Source organism: Empidonax traillii, unplaced genomic scaffold (genome assembly GCF_003031625.1).
Source record: "Empidonax traillii isolate 1590-97213 ecotype Southwest subspecies unplaced genomic scaffold, ASM303162v1 scaffold229:size1690559, whole genome shotgun sequence".
NCBI classification, from domain to species: Eukaryota; Metazoa; Chordata; class Aves; order Passeriformes; family Tyrannidae; genus Empidonax; species Empidonax traillii.
In genome coordinates, this window is record NW_020955422.1 from 277891 (window position 1) to 297663 (window position 19773).

Consider the following 19773-nt stretch of genomic DNA (forward strand, 5'->3'; position numbering starts at 1 on the left):
AGCTCAGGTGCTCACTGGTATAGCGATGGAGAGGAGCAGTACAGATTTTACCCGTGCAGTCTGGGCAGGCTATTACTGCAGAAAAATGGTTCTTTTATTACTTTTTTTTTTGCCAGTCACATCTCCCTCTATACTTCTGAAAGGGAATATGCAAATGCACTAATAGCTTTTTAGAAGAAAAGATTTATTTAAGAAGCAAGTTCCTGCAGGCAATACAATGCTGGCTGAGCTTGCAAAATAATTCAAGGTGTGGAACGGAAAGGTTGGTGGTTGCTTTATTTTCATTGCCTTCAAAGCGCCTGGGAAAACTAAGATGTAAAGGTGAGGACTGTAATAAAGAATGAGCTCTGTAAAGTGGATTTGCTACAGTGAACCTTCAAACCCATTTGAGAATGTCAGGGATTTACCATTATTCTTGAGCTGACTTGACAAACAATTCTGGCATCTTTACAGGTTGAGCCTTAGAATAAAAAATGTCACAAACTCAGTCTCCTGCAAGATAGGAAGTAGCCAGCTGATTCCCAGGGTGCAGGCAGCACTGATCTGCCCTGCTATCGGTGAGCTCTGCTGTGATGGGATATCTAATTTAGGTAAGTGCATTTCCAGCATTAGGGTGCATAAAGCCTGACTGTGGGTGGCTGCCAGTAGAGATACACAAGATCAATTTTTGCAGATTCATGCAAAAAATGACTCTCATTTTAACTAAAATGCTAAACTTGTGTATTATAAGCTATCAGGGAAGAAGGAAAGCTAAGGAAAGAAAAAAACCTAGAGTCACACAGACACATTTCCAAAGACTTATAGTTGCTCTTCATTTTTTGGTCAAAATAATGAACAAACATTTGAGTAGTAACAAGGAGGACATAGATAACTTGGATTATTTTAAATCCAGCATCACTATCTGTACCAAATATAGGTGTGGGGACTCCATAAGGTGCTTCAACAGAAGACGCCTGGATCTGAGCCAGGGGCATCCCAATGCACCACAGTACTTTCAAGGCTGGAGAAGCCCCCATCCAAGGCACACGGGGATCTGGGAGGCTGTAAGTTAACACATCTGCTGCCTTACTTTACCTTTGTGTATCCAGGTGAAATTTAAAACTTCACAACCATTTCACTTGCTGATCCCTTTTTTTTAGGAGCAAACCTCTCTCCACCTCTCCCCACCTATATCCACCTATATTTTTTTGTGACAATGCCTCAACTGGCATTCCCATTGCAGTATTGCCAGGAAAAAAAAAAAAAAAAGGAAAGAAAGCCAGAAGCACTGATTTTATTTTTTTCTGGACCACAGCCTTCAAGCTAATTTAGTAATATATTTTTTTCTGCTACCTTGCTTTCTTAAAGACTCACAAAGATTTAGATAAACTACTCCATTTGCTTTTGGTCTGTCTGATATGTGAGATAAAGATGATTCACCAAAGTTTGCATTTTTTTACACCATTTGTGACAGGAGCTGCTTGTTCCAGGGCTGGTGTGTATGTTTAAATAAAGTCCATTAGACTTGGATTATACCCAGGTCTTTCATTGCTGGGCTGTTTTTAGTTGTAAACAGAATTGCACTTCCTCTGAAACTGTGCTCTCACTCAATTTTACAAGAGAACACATGAGTATTTGGGGTTTTCATCCATTGATTTTGGACTGTGGGTTAATTCCTTAGATTTGGAAGATCAATGTGCTTCAAAACAAGTAAAGAGCTGGCTTGCTTCTGCTACACTGTCACGGTCCCATAATGCCAATGAAATTGATTGGGAAAAAGTTGTTTCAGGACAAAAAGGTCCCACATGAGCTATAAACAGCTCTCCTGATCGGGAAATGATGGACATAAAACTACAGAATTCTGTGCTGTGGCAGCAGAGAGAAGCATAAAAAAGCTCCTGTGAGGGGAGTGTGATTTGATATACCTGTCACGGCAGCTGCTGAGGTGCTGTTCAGGATTTTTGCCTTGTTTGTTACAATTTCCCATGTTGTGGAACAGTTCTCTGTGGGACTAGTTGTCTATCCAGAATTTAGGGATGATGAATGGAGAGCTTTTTACTGACTATTTTTTCTCTTGGTGCCACGGCTTTTTTGGTGCCATTTTTTCTCTTGTCAGCCATGGCTGACTGAAATTTATAACTGCATCTCTAAAATAATCCCAAGAGTACAGTAGTAAAATGTTTTCATTGATTTTTATGTATTTTAATCTGAAGATTTACACTTGTTCTGATTTGAAATGACTGGATTCAATGACAATTTGATTCACATCTGTTAAAGCACTAATAGCTGAACAGAGGCAGGGCTGAACTCTCCATAGACAGAAAACAAACAGTGGATCTAAGCCATGTGGCCACTGATGACAAAACCTGATTTTAGTTGCTCCTCTAGCTGTGGAGCTCTCCACCCATATATTAAATGTGACCAACCCCTCCCAGAAGCCAAAGGTATGTATCTATGCTGAGTAGTTGGGATGCAGACTTTCCTGAGCTATGTGCAGCCAACAGGGCTGCAAAAAGTAGGATGGGGACAGTGATGTGTTGCACCTATGGCTTGGTCTCAGGAGCTGAACCATGCACCCTCTGGCTATGCCAGCCAGCTCAGAGCTCAACAATTTTTTGTGTCCTGTGCCTTGGAGAGAACTGAGATAGTCAGTCGTCATGGTAAATTTCTAACTGCTGCAGCCAACCAGAGAACATGCCAACATATGCTCCTTTGGTGCAGGACCTCAGAGGCAGGCAGCAGCTGAGGAGTAATTCTATAAACACCTGGATAACGTGTGTTTGTATTTCATCTTGTGCATATAGTTTGTATTTTTCCTTGTACTTTTGCAGTAAACGCACAAATATTCAATTCTGTAAAGGAATTGACACAGCCCCAAGTGCATTATACCAACTTTATGCAGTGGAAGGATTCAGGAATAATTCAATCTTGTGGATTGTTAATATTTAGAATTTCCATCCAGAAGTGTCTGGAGGACACAGACAAAATGAGGTCATTATTGCATTAGGCTCTGCTTATTCAAGAGATAGTCTCAGCCCAAAGGCTTTGCAATCAGAGTACAATGTTGAGTGATACTCTGCAATTGTATGTGCTACTAGAAGATAAAACTGCATCAAGAGCATAATAAAATTGCTCACAGTTCACAAACCTGTCGGGGCAGGTAGATAGTATTGCCTCATCTAATACCAGGTTCCATCTGTGGGTAAATTCTTATTAATAAAATATATTATGTAATATTCCTTAACAATTCATAATAACTTGCATCTGAAAAGAGGAAGATGAAGCAATGAAGAGAGCTCACAGGTGTAGAAGTGAGATAAAGAAGATGCAGTGAGTTCTCCAGCAGAGCAGCTGCTGTATGCTTTTTTTTGCTGTTACAGAAAAGTCCTCTGAGCCCAGGGTGTATTGTTTGCAGTGAAAGGCTCAGCCAAACTGTCGCTTGGGCTCATACTGTCTAGAGTTCTATAGCAATGAGCTGAGCATATGTCCTGCAGATGGAAAATGTTGCTGCTACTTCTGATAGCTCTTTTTACGCTTTGGTAGAAGAAAAAAAAGTCAGCCTCTTACTGTAAACCAAGTAAGATAGGGTAACATGCAGGGTTTTTTTTAAATACACTTTCTTACTTCAGAGAAAGTCTTGGACCTGTGGAATTACTGATCACATAGACTTAGGTATGTATGAACATCATTTAATTTAGAAGATAAAGAAGTGTTACAGTTTTTCTTAGATGCTTCTTGTCTAGTTGATGGGAGTTTGATGACTTCAATGGGACCAAACAGACTAATAATCAGTGGTTATTGAAAAAATCCTGGAGAATTTCATACTGTGATAAAAAATGTTTAATCTATTTCACTGGTAAGTATTCATTCACTAGTAAGTACTTCTGTACTGTGAATCTCTTGTGTTTAGGAGGCTCTCTAGTAACAATATTTTGAGCATGATGTTTCTGTGGTAACTAAACAAAGAAGGAGATGTAGAGGACTTCGGTTAGTCCTCATTAGCTATGCAAAAACTAGCAAAAAATGGCAAACTTCAAGTTCTAGGCCAATTACCATGGGCACCAAGTGAACAAAGAACTGAAATTACCTTGCCAACAGCATCTTCAGGTGCACTGCCTTGATCAGCACTTCCTATGTTACCAGGTCCTGGTTGGCAGCCTGAGTCTCCAAATCCCAAGATCTGGCACCCATTGCTGCCCTGAGCCACCTGCAGGCCTGCATCCCTCCTCGGGCACACAGGACTCCACTAGGCACTGCTTTGCCCGAGGTCTTCTGCAGGGCTTTGAAGTTTTTAATCTTCCTCTGTTAAGTCAGTTGTGACACTCCTGGGTTGGTCTGCTTTGGGGATTAGTGTACGAGTTACTCTCTGTAACTCCTAGTTGTTCTTGGGAAGATTATTTAAGGTACAGATTGCCTCAGGTGTAGAGACACCTGAGGTAGCTGTGTGTGACAGCATGGGCTTACTTGGATTGATTTACTTGGGTGTAGCACCATATGAATAGAATCGCACTGCTCCTGAGCTGCCCAGCTCACATGCCTGGCCCCAAAAGCCCTGACAAGGCAGCTTTCTGTGCCTTCATAGCATTTTGTCTTTTTTTGACTGGTTTGTAGTTTTTTTTTTGGGTTTGGTGGTGGTTTTTTTGGTTGTTTTTGTTTGTTTGTTTGTTTTGGTTTTGTTTGGGGGTTTGTTTTTGTTTTTGTTTGGTTTGTTTATGGTGTGTTGGGGTTTTTGTTTTGTTTTTTTTTTTGTGTGGTGTTGGTTTTGGTGTTTTTGTTTGTTTGATTGCTTGTTTTTAAACCAGGCTATCTATTCCTGATACCAGAGAAGATGCTATAGGACCTATGGAAGTAGCTACCCAGACATCTGTGACAGTGAACTTACTGCCCTTGTCGCAGATAACTGTTTCTATAGCAGGGAACAATGTAGCTTCCAGAAACAAGTGAAAATGGACAAGACTCTCCATATAGGTGGAGAGTGCTGGGATGGTGATTGTCAGAAAGTTGCAACAAATAAACCAAATTTGTCGTCTTCAGAGACTCCCTCTGTGGTCTTCAATCTGGGACTGTCAGTGAGAGAGGAAAAAACCCTCAGTGGGGTCAGGCTTTGGGCTTCTATTTCTCTGTCCTTAGAGCCAGAGGGTTTGAGAATTTGAGATTTGGAGCTGGAGCCCTTAAAGAAGGGCTTGCATTTTGTGAGAGGCAGCAGATAATTGTCCCATGGCCAGGACATTTCTCTGTCGTGGCTGAGCATAGTGAATTCTTCTCTTTGCATCATGCTGTCACTGCCGAGTTGTGCAGGAAATGCAGCTCCCAGCTCCCCCATCTCTTCCCAAAGTCACAAGCATGGCAAAGGCTTGTACTGTGTTGAACAGCAAGTAGCTCTCCCACTTAATATGATATGTGCAGTAATCCAATGCAGTGCATTACAGTGCTACACTCCAACCTCAGATTTTCCTTCAACCTATACAGTTTTCCCAGTCTCTGATCCTTCCTGAGTGTTTATGGGAAACTACTTGTGATTTCTCCAGCAATGTGTCTCTGCAAAAGAATAGGCTCCAACAAATCCAAAAAAGGTTCTGCATTCTAAAAATAAAATGAAATTTTAAAAGCGCTATAAAAAAACTGAGTCATTTACTGGATCTGGATGATCTCAATGAAAGAGAGAACAATATTCTATTTGTCTAAAACCCCAAGTTCTTCTCTATAGGAAACCTTTCAGAGCCATTATGTAAATTAGAAAGCCACCAACACAGTTCATACTTGAATGAAACTAATTCATACAGGATGCAGCAAATATGGCATAACCACAGCACAACTCTAATTTTTTTATGCCACCAAAGCCTTTATTTCCTTTGAAGATGGATAATTGTAAGGAATACAGTACTTTCAACTTCCCATGTAGAATTACTCTCCCCAGTCTCTCTATGTTGCACAGTGTATTAGCTACATATGATTAAAGCTCCTGTCCCTTTGGTTGTTTTTCAGATTGTCAGTGTCTCCAATGGGCTGAAGCTACATAGCAGAAGACTGAAGTATTAACATAAAAGCACCCTATTTATCTTCAAAGAGAAAATTATTTGAGAAGTCTTGATAGATCTCTTGATTATTTGGGTTTGTCTGTAAAAGGGTTTGCTTTTATTTAAACAATTTTCAAAAAGTAAGTAAACTCAAAGTAAAATACAAATTTCTAGTATTATTATCTCTGCAGGATTGCTGCCAGGTCCACATGGTCATTCTACCTGTGGCTTATACCTTCTGAAAGTTTATTGATCTTGAACCATTGATTCGAAGTAGGATCAAAGTAGGTTGTTTGCAGTGATCTGAAAGTGTTCCAGGGAGTCTGGGCAGCAGCACTTGCCCTTCCAGGAACAGAGCACTCATTTTCTGGCAGCTCTAGGAGAAACAAGATGCAAGGACTATGATTTTTCTGATGCACCAGCACAGAAACTAACTGTGGCTACATGCCCAAGTGCTAGTGCAAGGTGAACTCTGTTTCAAATGCACTTTTGTGGCATTGCTCCAGCAGAAGGGGGAAGCACCTGTTGCAGAACAGGTATCCTTCTCATCACTGCGTATGAGTAACTGCTCTGTAAAGTAAAGAAGACTTTACTGCTTCTCTGGCTTTGTCGCCTCATGGTCTGGTACTATGGTGTCCTCATTTTAAGAGAGGCAGGAATGGAGGATTGCTGTCAGCATCCATTTTTGAGTATGGTGGTAACAAAATGTTCCCACTCATTTTGAGAACTCATGTCTCCATGTGTCCATACAGGAAATAAAGAGATCATAGAACCATAGAATCAGATGGGTTGGAAAGGACCTCTGAGATCATCAAGTCCAACCCTTGATCCACTACCACCACAGACTATGGCACTCAGTGCCACATCCAGTCTCTTCTTAAATACCTCCAGGAACAGAGAATCCACCACCTCTCTGGGCAGCCCGTTCCAATGCCTGATTACCCTCTCTGTAAAGAATTTCTTCGTAATATCCAACCTAAACCTCCCCTGGCAGAGCTTGAGACCATGCCTGCTTGTCTTACTGATAGCTGCCTAGGAAAAGAGACCAACCCCCACCTGGCTACAACCTCCTTTCAGGGAGTTGTAGAGAATGATGAGGTCTCCCCTGAGCCTCCTCTTCTCCAGGCTAAACAACCCCAGCTCCCTCAGCCTCTCCTCACAGGGCTTGTGCTCAAGTCCCTTCACCAGCCTCGTTGCTCTTCTCTGGGCCTGCTCCAGCACCTCAATGTCCTTCCTGAACTGAGGAGCCCAGAAGTGGACACAGCATTCCAGCTTAAAACATATTAATTATAGACTGCAGTCAAGACTGGGAACTTCACCCATACGTAATGTGAAAACTGAAGAAGTAGAAGCAAAATTTGGCTTTATCTGTATTGTTATCTGATCTGGCTGAAATTTTACTATATTCTAACACTGGTTTTGATCCAACAGAAGGGTCATTATGATTAGCCTCTCAGGGACCTTGTTGAGTCTCTGTTCTCTAGTTTATAAACATGAACCTGGAACTGCTAAGGATATCTAGGGTCATTTTGGTCCAGTCATAAATCCCCTTCATTAACTTATGAAGCTCTTAAAAATGGGCCCTTTGCTGCTAGTGAAAGGCCTTTCCAGAGCTTTAGTGCTCCAATAATGAAAAACTTTGTTCACATTTCTTAGCCTATTTTTTTCTCCCTCTGTGATTACATGCTCTGTTTCCAAATCATGGATAGCAATTTACAGTTTAGCATATCCATCCCCCTGAGACATTTTGGCTGTGTCCTCCTGCTTGTCATCTTCTACATCAGCTTCAGTGGTAACAGCTGAAGCAAAGGTTTGCTACCATCCTTGGATTATCCCTGAGTTTATGGCTGGTTATTCAAGTCCTTCTACTTTCCTAAACTGTAATAGTATGGTTGTTTTCTTTTTTTTTTTTCCTTTTTTTTTTTTTTTTGTGTTTTTTTTTTTTTTTTTTTTTTTTTTTTTTTTTTTTTTTTTGTTTGGTTGGTTTTGGTTTTGTGTGTGTGTTTGGTTTTTTGTTTGTTTTTTGTTTGTTGGTGTTTGGTTTTTGTTGTGTTTTTTTTTTAATGGCTGTTAAGAATTCTTTAATACAACTTCTGTTGTGGAACTTCTCTGTCTTCTAAGGTTCCTATTCCTTCCTTGAAAGAAAAAATAATACTTTGTTGAAAACAATACTTCAACATTTGGAGGTACGGGGTGTGTGGAACTGGGGTATTGAAATAGGTAGAAAATCTACTGAAAAGATAGATAGGTTCAGATCTGGCAAAATCTGAGTCTTTACAGAAGATATATGTCAATTTTTTCCTCAGCCTGACTGGAATCCAGAAATCAATTTTTTTTACTCTAAATCTCCTTAAGGCCTTTATCAATTTTTCTGTGCTGAGAATGTCTTATAAACACTGACAAGTCTGATCTTCCCCCAGCTTGATTACTGGCTGCTGTGCTCTCCTACAGGACATCAAAAAGGGTTGCCATTGTTTCCACTGTAGGTAGCATTTACATTTATGAATAAAATAAATAGGCAGCACTGAGAGCAGAGACAAGAACAGATGACTTACCATTGCTAACAAGAAATGACATAGTTACTTCCTCTTATGTTCTTCAAGAGAGGTGGAAAGTCTTCCTTCTTGAACGGCTATATAGCTTTAAAAATTCCCCATGTGCAGAGTATTCAAACTGGAATGGATTTGGATCCCTCCTTCGGCAGACGAAAAGGTTAAATTCTGTGACCCAATTTCTGAGTAAATGATTCAACCTTTCAAATATCACCTAGCGATCCTGCTTAAGGGAAGACTGAGCCCTTCTTGCCTTGAATACCTGTTCTGAGAAGGAATTATTTCAGGGCTCAGGATACGAAGTGTAGAAGCTTCCTATCTTTTCACTTTGCACAAGGTGCTGACAGCCCAGAAGGGCGTAAGATTTCCCTTTTGGCAACTTGGCTTAATGACTTAAAATGGGCTCTCTGCCTTGAGCACTGATTGCTCTGGCACCCCATGAGACACCTGACTGCCCCTATTCCTTAATTAACAAATTTGGAGTCCTACTCTGGGGCAGGTGTTGTGAATTAGTGTTTTAGAAGGGACAGGGAGATGGGTGTGGTGGTGGGTTGGGGGAGGATGCACCACCACAGTGGGTTTCTGCACTTAATATCTTTCTTAGATTTTGCTTTTCTCTCACTGCTTCTTAGGAAATTCAGAACCACAAATTTCAGAAATAATGAGAAAATGGTGAGCATTAACTGCATATAGAATTATTAAAAAAATCTCAGATTACAACTCTGCTACCTGACAAAAGGAAGCCAGGACAACCCTCAGAGAAGAGCCTGGTGGGGAGCTTCTAGATAGACAGATAAAAGAGCTACAATATGTGTTCCTTTATGGGAGCTGCCTTTCCATGTATTCTTCAGCCAGCAGGTTGGTCATTACTTAGGGCAGAGATGGTGGTTTTAAAAAGCTGCATTTAAACTACTTCCCCTTCCAAAATCCTGCTGATATGAGGACATTTGTCACAGAATGTGCTCTCTGTGAGAAGAGTAAAGAGAAAAATACCCTCTCTAAGGCTATTTTGGATATAGACATGCTCATGCAATTAGAATACCTGCCAACAGGTGTGTTGTGGTTTAACCCCAGTACCAGGTGGCTAACAGCAACTAAGTCCCACACAGCTGTTCATTTACTCCCCTTGCCCCCTCGGTGGAATGGACATGAGGATGGGGGAAAAAAAGTGAAATTTGTGGGTTGAGATAAAGCAATTCAATAATTCAAATAAAGTAAAAATGTGTATAATTATGATTATTATGATGATACTAATAATGGTAATAAAAAGAAGACAGACATAAACCCGAAGAAACATAGGTGATGCAAAATACAGTTGCTCACCACCCACTAGCCATTGATTAGCTCATCTCCCCAGGAGATGCTGGCTCCTCTCAAATCCCCCCAGTTTTTATACTGGGCATAATGTTCCTTAGTATGAAATAGCTTGGGTCAACTGTCCTGGCCATGCTCCTCTTCCACCGTGACCCCAGCTTCTTGTGCACTCGGTGGCAGACCACGGGAAACTGAGCAGTCCTTGATTTAGAGCAAGCGCTACTCAGCAACCCCAGTGTGTTATCAGCATTCTCATAATAAGTTGAAAACACAGCACTGTACGACCTCCTAGGAAGAAAATTGACTCTAATCCAGCCGAAACCGGGACAAGGAGAGTATCCTTTATTTTGCTTAAAGGATGCTCAGCAGAGCTGGATGGTGCTGTACTAAAGAACTTTGAACTGAGAAACTGGAGGCGGGGGTGAAGGAAATAACGTCTTTATCTTCTCTCATCACTGCTGAGCCTACCGCGACCACCAGGGGACGCCCAGCTTGTCGTAGAAAAGAAAAGGAATAAGGAAACTGTGCGAAGTTCAGAGAGAGACGTAAAATCCCTATCATTTCCCACCCACCTGCAGTAGGTAGGCAAGCACAGCACTGCAGGAGCCCCCCAAAAGGCCTTTCTGTGCATCACGGCAGAGGTGTGGAGAGGACAAACGGGCTTCAGGAGCTTGATTGGGTTCAGTGCCCCAACCTGCTCCTAAATAGCTGTCACGCACAAAGTACTGCAATGGCAAAAGCTGTCGCCCCACCTAAAAGCTTGCTAGCAGCATGGCTTGCAGGCATGTGGAACCCCTGGACAGGTTATTTACCTGTGCGTTTGGTCAGGTAAGTCAGTCCAGCTCCTGATCGCACTGGTTTTAAAACTTCTCTTGCATGTGGTGGTGGGCAAGGTACTAACAGGCCTGGAGACAGATTCTCACCTAGAGACCAAAAAGAAGGGGGGGGGGGGAAGGTTTGCAAGGAGCTCTTGTGGTCATGTATGCCAGGTCTTGAAGGTGTTTGAGTCTGTATGTATATTAGAACGTGTGTTCTTCTGAGGTTTTCAGGCTTTCCTACAAAACTGCTAATATGGCAGTAACTGAGTCCTGAAACTTGATAAAACCCTTGACCTGCCCCTGTCTGTGTGAAGTGTTGCCCTTACCAGATTTCCTTATAGAAAGAACTCTTCAATAAGTCCTGAGTGACATGATTTACTTTTACACCGTGGAGAGTTTTCTGGCTGAGTCTTTACCACGCTCGCTTAGCACAATAGGGAAAAGTATGAAAACTTACGTGCAGCAAAGCCCTTCTTTCAGTCTCTTGGTGTTACCTGTTCTGCAAGTGCACATGTAGTCCACCTAGGTCTGAACTTATGGAAAGGTTGAGAAGAAAATCTTTCCTTTAGCTCCACTTGCCCTGAGATTCAAGGCTGCCCCTATTCTGCATGTGGCAGTGTGACACAATCCTGTCTCGGTGCTGCAGCTGAACCAATAAGTGCTCACACACCTCTTTCCCCACACCTGCCAAAAGATGACTCTCATCTCTTAATACGAATGTGTGTCTTCAGACACAAGTTTGTGCTCGCCTGCTTGCAGATGGATAAACTTCTGAATGAACGGCTGGGTGACTGTTTCAGAAGTTCCCTCTCAGCTTGATAATGAAAGGTTTCTTGCAGAGGAAAATTCCTGGGAATGCTGGACACCTCATAGATGAAACTACACAGGTGGATGAACCAGCTAAAACTATTTAGCCTGAGACGCTAACTTTGATGAACAGAAATCAGACAAGGTTATAATAAATCCTTGAGATTAGATGCAAAATCATGAGCTAGCCTTCCCAAAGAGGTCTCACTTGGAAATGAATATAACTGTATGGATAAAAGTGAGTCTGAGCAGTGTGTGTGCTCATCTGTGATTAGCTACAGAGCCAAGACTGCTCCAGGTTTATGCAGTAGCCTCAGTTACGTGTAACAGTCATGCTCCTTTGGAACAGCCTGTCTGGTTTAGCCTTCTGACATTACTGTATGTTTTAATGTATTCATCTGGGAGACATCCACTTGGTTTATATTTTTAGATATCAAAATAGCATGTGGATGTCACCCACTGCAAGTTTTTGCCTCTGTAGATGTGCGTATTATAGACCAGGAGGTTCATGTTGAATCTGCTACTCTGCCCTTTTAGTCCTTTTTCTATTGCTGAAAAGATGCAGAGAAAATGTGTTTGAACTGTGTTCCAAAACTCTTACAGCCTAGACAAATAACACAGAAATGGAGTAGCTGAGAAACTTCCCTGGGTAGGCTTCCCACCACCTGAAAAGACTTGAACATCCTTGGTTTCTTTAATGTACGAAGGGCCTGGACAGCAAACCCTACCTCTGAGAAATCAAGAGCTTTGGAAAGATAGGGACATCTCATCTTGGGGCATTTGTGGACTTGCTGACAGGGTTTCAAGTGCTGTCCTGGCCTCCCCATACAATAGTGTGACACATTTCTGCCAATCAGCTTTCATGGTTTAGAGAATGAATCAATGGATTTCCCCTGTAGTTCCTGGTGCTAGTTATAAGAAGTTTCAATGTGTCTTGCCAGCCCAAATGCTCTTGCTTTCTTCAGTTCTGCTCCAGATGAATGAAAACCGCCTTAGGCAGAAACTGAGTCCCTGCATGTATTGCTGAGAGAGGTTTGGTGAGCTTTCTAAACAGTAAATATGGAGTAATAGAGGCAGAAATGAAATATAGGAAGAAAAAATTACTTTGCCTGAAGTCCTAGGGAAGTGTGTTGCAAGGCTGAGGATTAAAGTCTAAATCACTGTCCTGAATCTGAACTGCTAGGAGTTTTCCATCCCCAGCTGAAGCTACGTGTTGCTATTTGTACTGTGCTTGTTGCCATGAGATTTTTAAGTAGATAAAATTTAGAGTACCTAGTTCCAGTCCTCAGTTTAACTGAATTTCAACCGTAGTTTCTGATGTTTCTTTGCTACTAGGAGGGCTGGAGAGGGCACTGGATCATGGAATAATGAGATTACCTTGGTGAGACTGTTAGGACAAGGTTTTGCCCAGCTAACTCAGTGTGGAGTCTCATGTGCTCTCTTGCAGAAGAGACAAAAACAAGTAGTAATCAAATCAGACTGAAAGTAATCTTAGCCATCTGCCCTATGTCATGGTGATCAGAAGTTAGAAGATAAGCAAATTTACAAACCTAGTCTCAATGAGGTTGCTTGATTTGGTCTTTATATGTATTTCCTGGGAAGTCTGATGGCCTCACTGTAGCAGATAGCTTTCAGATAAATGTTAACAAAGTTATGAGGACCAGATCTGCCTTCTTACTAATGAAAAACAGAACAGTAAAAAGCTAGGGAAAACAAGCCACAACTGGTCCACTGACTTAATGGATTTTGATTATTGCTATTTACTGGAATATTTGACATTGGATCAGCCATGAGCCTTGAAGATGCATGTCAGGCACTTAAAACACTGACTTTTAAGAAGCCAGTAGTAACATGATCACTGCACAAACTACAGATGATGGGGGGCTATGCTTTTCTTTCACCGGTTGGACTTCAAAACAATAATAGTTACTAGGAAGAAACCCATTAATGGTAAATTCTGTCTTGCTGAATGCCACAGAAACATGAGGAAATTATCTGTTGTTAGAGAGTGTTCCAGGCATTCAGAACAAAATCTTCAGTTCCCATTTTTTGTCTTCATTGCATCAAATGTAGGACTGAACGCCTTTTCATGGGAGAAGGTGAAGTTTCTGTTCCAAATTCTCCAGTCCTTGTCAGGAATGTCCAGTGCTCAGTGCAATCACAGGATTTTGAGATTCCCCAGGCCTGGGAGAAGCCATGGATTTCTCTCCCTCTCACTTTCCATGTGGTATTGAGAAGGAAGCTGGCAGTTTGACAATGACTTCTCTTAAATTTTCTTCATGCTCAAGTGGCCAGGTTGCACACTGGATCTGAAGGAAACATTAAAATGTCAAGATTGTACTGAGATTTCCTTAGACATTAACTAGGAAATGAAAGCTCGAGTTAACCTTAAAGGACTTGAGGAAACAGAACATGGCACAAGCAACAGGATAAAACATCTACTGCTCTAATAATGTACCACTCACTGTGAGGGGAATAGGAAAAATAGAGTGTGTACTACTGAAACCTAAGGCCAGCTGCAATTTAATGTTGCACAGCATTTTGCTGTAGAAGAAGGTTGTGGCTTGGCTACTCAATGTCACTTAATCTGGGGTTAGTTTATTTCTATTAATGGTTGAAACGTGATAGAAAAGTGAAAAAAAAGAGACAAAAACCTCCTGATTGATGGTTTCCTGGAAAACCCCAGTGCCTGGGGAGACATTCCCAGAAACTGATAAGAGGATTAAAGCAAAGAAAGGAGATAACATAGCCTTTTTCTGTGAACATCCTGATCCCTGGGAACTTGGAAAGTGGACCCTTGGGCCTATTTCATCTGCCAATCACCCCAAAATTAGTTTCTTGACTATAGCCCCTCAAACTGCCTAAGAAAAAGATATAAAAAGAGATTGGACATAAGCAAAAATTGGAGAGAAATTCCATCAGCTCTGCAGAGGTAAATGACTAACTTTTCTCCCTCCACCTTCTCAGGACACCTTGGGGTGAGCAATCATTTTATACATTTATACTAATTTTACTTCTGCTCTATAAGACTTTAAAATTTTTACTTATTCTTTGTAAGTTGTCTTATTTGCAAGTTGCTTTTGCTTTAGGGCACGTGCTTAAGTTTTTGCTTTAAGTTAGTAAGTTGTAAGAAGTTGCTTTAGAGGGTGTGCTTTGTAAGTCGCTTTCCTGTAGAGTTTTTGCTTAGGTTTTGCAGTATTAATATTCTTTGTAAGTTGCTTTGCCTTAGAGCGTGGGCTTATGCCCAGTCTTGTTGTTGTTGCTACCTGGCTTCAGTATAATTTTTGCAGTTAAACATTGTCACCAATGGCACAAACCCTGTAAGCTGTCACAAATTTGTATTAATAAACGTTATTTTGTGAACTGCTAGGGTGAGTCCACTTTTAGGTGTTGACAGTTTTGTCAACAGCAAAAGAACACGTAGGAGAAACCTGCTGAGGGGTTTTCCTACCCCTCTTAAGTGCAGTCCTTATATAAATAGGTATCAAATGTCCTGTCTGTCTCAGAGAATCTGTTAAGCGAAGGGTCTCATTAGGTGAGATGCTAACAGACTGGTTTGGATATTAAAAGCCTTCGATCTCCTGGGGGGGACACTGATAGACCAAAAAAAAAAAAAAAAAGAATACAGGTTGGACAGAAAATTCTTCTTTTCTGGCCCTTGTAATGTGACAATGGTATTGATGCAATCTTGGAAAACAGGAGTACTTTCTACTCCATAAGGATACTCTGAAATTTGAAAATGAAAAGGTATTGAGAAGCATGATAAGATTGAACTTGTGTTGGTTATGGAGAGGTTTCTATTAAAGATAGTGGTGTAAATGGGGTAGAACTGGTCCCTCCTGAGAGACCTGTTTATAAGACATTTATTGGTTGGCACAATGGAAGTAAGAGTCTTTTCTCTCTGCCATACAGTTCAATTGTGTTTACTAACTGGGTGAAAGGTGATAGTCTTGCCACACCTCGATGTGTTGGACTGGAATGTGTTTACAGAGACCTGGAACTGTTTAGATAAAGACCATGAGGCTGGGTACTTCTGACACCTGTGTTTTTGATGATCTAGAAGTACAACTATCCCAAAAGACAAAGATTGTGATTAAATATTTGTGATGTGATGGCAATGAGAATTTATGGATGTTGCAAATACAGCAAAGATAAAAATGGAAATACATTGATGTTTGATGACTGCGGTGAAGTACACCAAACGTATCGCAAACTAGCCATCAAGAGATGAATGCAGTAGATGGTTTGGAGGTTTTTTTAGGTTCATGCTCATATTCATATATTAAAAGCCTTGGGATCAGTTTGCTGACAAACCTTTGCTTCCTTAGTAGCAGAGGAACATATAAAATAGCTCACTGCTGGTTCCAGAGGCTCAGGAGAGCAGGTGACATTGCTGCAGGTGACATTGCTTCAGTCCCTTTCTAAGCAGATGCAACAAAATCCTTTAGCAAACAGGAGACAGAGAGAAAGGAGCAGAAGTCAGATTTCCTCTCAATACCCCTATTGTTCCCTAGAAGTATCTTTGCTTGTAATACAGGAGGAGTTTGAGTGCCAGCTTCAGGCAGAGGCTAAAATTGTAGCTAGAATTAATTTGGAGCCTTTGGCAAATGTCATTCTGCATGCTGAGAATCCTAGTAGGTCAGTGCTGGGATGTAGGCACTCCTACTTTCAGGAGGCAACAAATTCCTGACAAAAAAAAAGAGGGTAGAAAGCTCCTGACATCTCCCTGGGGCAGGTGCAGGGCTTCGCTGCTCTTCTCTATCATGATTTAACTCCTGATTCAGTAGAACAGAAGACAACCCTTAAACAGCTTTCACTGTTTTCCTTTGCTCTTTGGCAATGCACACTGTCTTTATTGCAACCGGTTGCACTGTCTGTCATCAATTTTGCTGGATATCTGTGGAAAATTGCTGACTCTCCCTTTCTGACTGCAAACTGCTGCCCTACCATCAAACTGCTTTTTGGCTACAGATTAAAAATGTGAACCTCAGGGAAACTGGGTGTAGGAGGAAAAGAGAGAATAGCATGGGACAGCAGATCAGACTGCTACCTGTATCTTCCCACTGAAAAATATGGAGGGGTTTAAAATTTCTGATTGACCATGGAAGTTATGTGAAGGTTTCTAAAATCCTCATATAAGGATATAATTCATATCCTTGGTAAATAATAGACATTTGTTTCCATCAGTCAGTGAGCTATGCAAGATCAATCTTGCATGCCAAGGAAAAGTCTGCACCAAGAACTTTTAGGATTTATCTTGAAAACCTATCTAATTGTAAACATTAAATACTTTTATTTTCTGTTAGGATGCATAAAATATGTGATAACTGCTTAAAAAGTAAAATGTTTTTGTGATCACACAGGAAAACATAAGCACAGTCAATCTGGGAGAATTATTTTGGGGTGTTTGTGTCAAAGTCAGTTAAGAAGGAGACAAATAGACTGTACTGTGTTTTTAAGTCCAGTGGAAGAAAAGTAAACAAGTCTATAAATTACATTACATAAGCTGAATCCCTATGATCTCTTCAGAGATGTGGTGGTGCTTGCATTACAAGGAGCAAGGAGTAATCAAAGAAATATAATTTTACCAGAGACAGGGTGAGAAATAGATGTACAGACATATTCCAGCAACTGCTTATTTTGCAGAGAGAATAAGTTTAAATTAATAAAGGTGAAAATTTAGTATGTGAACCAGCTGCAGAGTCCAGACCAACAAGAAGAGCAGAAGTCTGGCAAATCAAATCCCCAGAGCAGGCTCAGAAACATATAAACCCATTTTCCAACAGAGTATTAGTGAAAGAAGTTTTATCTTTGAGAGTTTGTAGAGCAGAGCTCATGCAGGAGCTAAGTGTGAAATGACTATCAGAGCTCAAAAGGTCAAAAGCCCGGAAGGTGGCACAGGTAGGGAAGGGCATGACTGAGAAACCTGAACACTGGTGGAGAGGGCCCCATCTCAGCCCAGGAAATAAGTTTGCAAGAGCAGAACCACTTCCCTCAGCCCTTGCCTCATTTGAGAACGAGAGCAAAGGAGAAGTATAGAAACAGTCCCACCAACATGCAGTGGGATTTTTCTTTGCTGTTTGGGTCAATGCCATTTGCTGTATAAAAAACTAGTTTGTTTGATTCTCACTCTGTGCCCTGACAAGATCGGCTGTATTTAAACCACTCTGACAGATGTTTCTCTATTTTTTTTTTTTAATTCTAAAGTCTATCTGCTCTTTCCAGACGATCTACTCCACTGATCCAATGTCCTTCTTGGAAGAAGGAAGTGTTACAAAATAAACTAGTAAACAAACCACATCCAGCAAAACAAATTAATGTCAACCTTAACGAGGCTGTGGATCAGAATGAGAGAGCATGGGGGCAGTGGAGATCTCACCCCACTCAGCACGGCAGAAATTAATGCCACCATAAGATGGCTGCATGGCATGGCTCGTTGTCTTTTCTCCCCCTAGAGAGTGGTTTACTTAGGTCTTTTTGGCTGACTTTGCTCTGGGGGTTTGGTTTGCCAGGCTTGGCTCTTCGTGTTGGTCTGGACTCTGCAGCTGGTTCACATACTAAATTTTCACCTTTATTCATTTGAACTTTTTAATTCAAGCCAAACTGTGGGTGTGTATAGCCTTAAACAGCCAACAAGCCGGAGTAACCAGCACGATGGTGACATACTGCTGGGGGGGACTGTGACCTTAGCAGTTAATACATTGGGGAAGAGGGAATATATGTTTTGTCCTCTCCTGCCCTGCATCCTACACTTACTGTATGATTTTTTCTCTCCATTTTAGCCTTCCCATGTGTCAGTTTCCCTGTCTGTAAAACTGCAAAAGCGACTTCTCTTTCTTTGTGTTTAATGACTATAAAATGCTTGGAGTTCCTGAAATGAAAACCAAGGCAAAATTAAAATATGCGAATGATATGCTAAAGTGCCAAAAAAGGGTTTAATATTTTGGTCTCTTTCTATCACATTGAAAGAGTACAGGTATTTTTTAGACTTCCCTGCTGTTTTCAGTAAGGGATCCTGCCGAATGTTTTCTTCCACTCCCAGATTGCAATGATATTATCACTGAGAATTTAGAAACCCAGAGCAATTTGCTGCCCTATTGCTGGGCCACACTGCTGTCAGCTTGCTGACTTACTTTGGACATCTGGATGATGTTGCTTCTTAATGGCAGTTTTTGGAGGCAGAGCTGATGATGCATGTTTACAGCATAGACCGCTGCTAAAGCCAATACCTGGGCAAGTTACTGTGAAATGAGAATGGGTTTTGGCTCTATGGGAGTCACTGCAGCAATTTCAGATGCTAGCAGACAGCATTTGCTGGATGAATAACTCCTTGTAACTTTGTGACAAGGTAACAAATAAGATGGAGTGAGATCAAGGAGGCTGCCTTGCAGTGATACAGAATTAGGGCTGTTCCCTTTCTGCATGTTTCTCGGCCTGCGGAGAGCTTAGAGTGTTGTGAAGAGCAGTGGCAAGCAACACACCTTCAGAGCAGGGACCTTAAAATGTAACTTAGTCCAGAAAAATCTGTCCCAGCTAAACTGATCTTGGTGGTACAAAACAGAAGGTGGCTGGTTTTGTTTGTTTGTTTTGTTGTTGGTTTGTTGGTTTTGTTTGAGGTTTTGTTTGTTTGGTTTGGTTTGGTTTTTTCGTTGGTTGGTTGGTTGATTTGGTGGGGTTTTTTAAGACTTTACAGCATATGAATATTATATGATTTAGCATATTCTAGGCAAGAAATGTCACCCATCTGTTAGCATTGTTTGAAAGACCTGCAAGCACTAGTGAATTTTTACAGCCCTTTGTAAACAGTCAATTGTCCATATTTTAAAATGTTCAAACCATTCTGCTGTTCTATTTTAAGTTTCACTTGCTTCATATTCCAATCATTTTGTCCAGTTAAATCTGTATTTGCAGGTTAGACCATGTGGAAGTCACGACCTATTCTTTTTTCGATATACTTCGATAGATTTTGTCAGTCCCAAATTCAGGAATTCATTCCATTTTATGGAAGTGCTAAAGCATAACTTAGAATTTAATTTGAAATCAGCAGAAATTGAGCATGTTTCTGTGCATTCGTTAATAATGTTGTGTAATAATGTTAATAATATTGTGCAGTTTCTAGACCCTGAGAATGTTTCTCAGGGCTCTTCCTGCATGTACCCTACTATCCATAGGAAGAACTGTGCCATCTGAATAATAATGTTAGCTACTCTTTCTAGAGCCCATCTCTGGAGATCTCTTGATCACTTCCTTATGCTTCATGTTACAGATTATCCTGCATCATGTATT

The 19773-nt window shown here is 41.0% G+C and overlaps 1 protein-coding gene across 1 annotated transcript in view; it reads left to right on the forward strand.

Annotated features, from left to right (window-relative positions):
* The window catches only part of SLC35D3 (solute carrier family 35 member D3), a 21508-nt gene extending 10994 nt beyond the window's left edge, over positions 1 to 10514 (forward strand). Inside the window, exon 3 of the transcript XR_003571675.1 lies at positions 10504 to 10514. The gene's annotated coding sequence lies outside the window, so the exon portion shown is untranslated. The remainder of the gene's footprint in view (positions 1 to 10503) is intronic.
* The last annotated feature ends 9259 nt before the right edge of the window (positions 10515 to 19773 follow it).